General features: G+C 40.6%; 1 pseudogene; it reads left to right on the forward strand.

Moving 5' to 3' along the window:
- The first annotated feature begins 1270 nt into the window (after positions 1-1270).
- On the forward strand, positions 1271-1453 carry LOC126061223 (ATP synthase subunit ATP5MJ, mitochondrial-like; annotated as a pseudogene).
- The last annotated feature ends 3100 nt before the right edge of the window (positions 1454-4553 follow it).

A 4553-nucleotide genomic window follows, 5' to 3' on the forward strand; every position in this document is an offset into this window, starting at 1 on the left:
TCCACTTTTTGGCCAAAGATTAGACAGGCGTATAAAACAAACAATAACAAGAGGAGGAATATGCTTCTTAGTTCAATCAAGTATACAAGACGAAATGGGCAACACTTGCCCAAAAGCTAAGAAGGTAGGAAGGGACAGGAAAACTGGGCAAATGGACACAGGGAACCTGAGTGTAAAGAGAAAGGGGGAGAGTGCTAACACATTGCGGTGATTGCAGCCAATGTTACAAAACAATTTGTGTGTAAATTTTTGAATGAGAAACTAATTTGCGCTGTAAACTTTCACCTAAAACACAATAAAATTTAAAAAGGTATATATTTTCATCCTATCTTTAATCTTTTTTTTTTACTTAGTTCTTCATCAGAGTTCAATTTGGCCAAGTCTAAATTAGCACTGAGCCAATACCTGGTGACTTTAAGCTGTGTGGAGAGCCAGTTGGTTTGACTTTGGCCTTCAGATAAGGGAAACCAGCAGGAAGGGATATTAAGTAAAAGGAAAATTAAAAACCCTATAGGGTTTCCAAGGAGCGGCTGGTGGATTCGAACTGCCAACCTTTTGGTTAGCAGCCAAGCTCTTAACCACTATACCACCAGAGCTCCAAGGTGGATTTATTAAGCACAATGAACTGTGCATGCCACAGTGCAAGGCAGGTTCATCAGGCAGTGTTCAAACTCACAGGGAGCTGGTAGTCTAAAGGAAATGACATTGAGTTGGATCAACAAGCCAAAAAGTAGAAGCTCTAACACAACAATAAAAACATTGGCATAGTACATGGGTGACAAGTATAAAACATTAAGGGAGTAGAATTGAGAGCTCAGAAATAAACCTTCACATTTACAGTCAAATTATTTTTGACAAGGGAAGCCAAAACAGTTTCACGGGAAAACAATAGTCTTTTCAACAAATGGTATTAGAACAACTGGATATTCACATGCAAAAGGGAACAGCTGAACCCCTGCCTCACACCATATATAAAAATTAACTCAAAATAGATCAGTGACCTAAAGTAAGAGCTAAAATTGTAAAACTCTTAGAAGAAAACATAGGGGTAAATCTTTATGATGTTGGATTTGGCAGTGAATTCAGATATGACACCAAAAGCATGAGCAACAAAAGAAAAAATAGATAAATTGGATTTCATCAAAAGTAAAACTTTCTGTTCTTCGAATAATACCATCAAGAAAGTGAAAATAGTTTGTGTGCTTGGTGAACTTCTGAGTCATTGGCTGTTGGTCCTCGGTCTGGCTGGAGCCATTCGTCCTGCCCTGAGATGCTTCAAAGCCTTATTTAAAATGTTTGGGTCCCCGTGAAGCCCTACTATACTCAAATTTATGGGGAGATTTGGGTAGGAATGTGTTTGACGACCTTCATAGTTTACTAGATCAGGAGTGCTGATGAGAGAAGTAAAGCTTTGAAAGCTTCAAGTTCTGTGCCTGCCCACAGTCACCATTAACCAGGTTCGCACGGAGTCCCATCAGATGAGACGTCAGTCTGGCTGTGAGTTTGAACAAGCAATGTTAGATAGGAACAGAATATCACTGTAGACTCCTAACAAACACCATTCGTGGCATGAATAAATGTGTCTGTGAGATGAAGAAAAAAGTGAAAATATAACCCATAGTATAAAAAAAAAAGATAATTGCAAATCATCTATCTGATGAGGGACTTATATTTGGAATATAAAAATAACCCTGACAATTCAAGAATAGAAAGACAAATAATGGGATTAAAAAATGGGCACAGGATCTGAATAGACACTTCTTCACAGACGATATAAATACCAGTAGGCACATGAAAAGATACTTAACATCGTGAGTCATTAAGGAAATGCGGATCAAAACCACAATGAGATATCTCTTCACACCCATCATTGCTGTTTGTTGTCATTAGGTGCCGTCAAGTCGGCTGGGGCTCCTAGCCACCCTACGTACAACAGAACGAAACACTGCCTGGTCCTCTGGCAATTTCGCAATCGTTGCTACGCTTGAGCCCGTTGTTGCAGCCACTGTGTCAACCCATCCTATTGAGGGTCTTCTTCTCTTTCGTCAACCCTCTACTTTACCAAGCATGATGTCCATCTCCAGGGACTGGTCCAGCCTGATGACATGCCCAAAGTATGTGAAATGAAGTCTCACCATCCTCATTTCCAAAGAGCATTCTGCTTGTACTTCTTCCAAGACGTTTGTTCATTCTTTTGGCAATCAACCAACCAACCCAGTGCCGCCGAGTCGAAGTCCATGGTATATTCAATATTCTTCCCCAACACCATAATTCAAAGGCATCAATTCTTCTTCAGCCCTCCTAATTCATTGTTCATCTTTCACAAGAGGCGATCAAAAATGGGATGGCTTGGGTCATGCATACCTTTGTCCTCAAAGTGACATCTTTGCTTTTTAATACTTTAAAGAAATCTTTTGCAGCAGATTTGCCCAATGTAGTGTGTCACACCCACTAGGATGGCTATAATGAAAAGATAGATAACAACAAGTGTTCAGGAAGGTGTGGAGAAATTGAAACCCTCATACATTTTTGGTGAGAATGTGAAATGGTGCAGCCACATAGGAAAACAGCGTAATAGTTGCTCAAAAAGTTAAACATAGGATTAGAATTGGACTTATTTGAGCAATTCCACTCCTAGGTATATACTCCACAGTTATAAAAATGTGTGCCCACACAAAAACTTGTACACAAATATTCAGAGCAGCACTACTACCCACAATAGCCAAAAATTGGAAACAGCCCAACTATCTACCAGCCGGTGAGTGGGTAAATAAAAAGGGTTCTATCCATACAATCAAATATTATGTGGTCATAAAAAGGAGTGAAGTACTGATACATGTTTCAACATGAATAAACACAACGCTAAGTGAAAGAAACCAGTCACAAGAGATCAATAACTCTGTATTCCATTTACATGAATTGTCCAGAATCGGCAAGCCTGTAGAGATAGCAAGTAGATCATGGTTGCCTACTGCAGAGAGAATGGGGAAGGGGGAAAGAGGGCAAAAGGGAGGGGGGCTTCTTTTGGGGTGATGAAAGTGTTCTAACATTGCTTATGCTGATGGTTGTACAACTCTATGAAAATACTAAAAACATTGGATTATAAACTTTAGATGGGCTAATTGTATGGTATGTGAGTTGTGTCTGAATAAAGCTGGTAAAAAATGAAAAAAAATTGAGGTTATTATATCTGTCTGACTGTTCCTTTTTGAAGCTTCATTCATTATTCAACAGTATGTTACTTTCATGCCACAGCTCTGACCGTGTCCTTTTCCCACACACCATGCCCCCCTGCCTTCCTTTGTCTTGGCTTCGACTTTTTCCTGATGCCCGGTGTCCCCAAGGTTCTATCTTTGGCCTTTTACTCTTCTTTCTCGGGAGAACCTGGGCTTCTGGTCCTGACCTCAAAGTCTCTCCAATCTCTACGTCTGGTCCTGTCTGTTCCTCCCAGTTCTATTCCCAAGTCCCCAGCTGCCTGCTGGGATTTCTATTTGGATGTCTCCAATTTAACTTGTTTGAAAAGAAAATCATTTCTCCTTTTTCCTTTTCCCCCTGCCCCATACAACTCACTCTCCTAACTTTTCCAGTCCTATTAATGGTGTTACTTTCCTACCAGTCATCTGAGCTCGAGAGCTGAGCTCTGTCTTTAAACACTCTGTGGTCCTTCTACCATTCAGTAACTGAGTCCTGATAGAGTCTTGCTTCTAGTGAGGCTTTCACTCGTGTCTTCCTTCCCATCCCCGCCACATGTCTCTTCTGTAGTTCAGCCCAGATCAGGTATTGGTCGTTGCCTTCCAACTTAACCATCAATAAGTAACTACAGAATAGGAACCAAGGAAGAAAAAGGAGGTAGAGCCACAGCCTAAGTAAAAGATGAGGAATTCCATACTGGATGTTTCATAAGAGTTGTACAGAGAGGATAAAACCTAAGGGCCTGGAAAGAACCTCATGTATTAAAGAAGCAAGTCATCTTGGAGAAAGGGCCTAGGCTGCAAGAAATTGAAACATATGCCCAAGTGCGTGAATTTGGAGAGCCCCATTGTTGGATCTGATATCGAGAAAGTACATAGTGGTACAGCCAGATTGAAATATTTCTGTACTGGTTGGTAATAGCCATTGTTCTGAGTTCCCCGACTGTCCTCTACTCTTCTGCCACTTTCCCATGATTCCCTGAAACACTCGCCATACAGCGATTAGAGGACAGACAAGCCAGGTCCATACTTCTTGGTATCCTCAGGGTCAGCTTTCTGGCCTATTTTCCATTACTCCATATAGTACATTTCCTGTATGTGTCTGGCACTGTTCCACCATCAACTCTTTGCCTTTCCCTCCCTTCTCTGTTTGCTGATATTCTTCTTGTCCCTCAAGGTTTTGCTCATATGCCACTACTTCTGAGAAGTCATTCCTGATTACATCTGCCACAAGTGGACTTTCCTTCCTTGTATTTGTTTTAAATGTATCTATCTATCTACCTATCTACCTATCTACCTATCTATCTATCTATCTATCTATCTATCTATCTATCTATCTATCTATCTATCTATCTACCTACC

The sequence above is a fragment of the Elephas maximus genome, chromosome 17 (genome assembly GCF_024166365.1).
Source record: "Elephas maximus indicus isolate mEleMax1 chromosome 17, mEleMax1 primary haplotype, whole genome shotgun sequence".
NCBI classification, from domain to species: Eukaryota; Metazoa; Chordata; class Mammalia; order Proboscidea; family Elephantidae; genus Elephas; species Elephas maximus.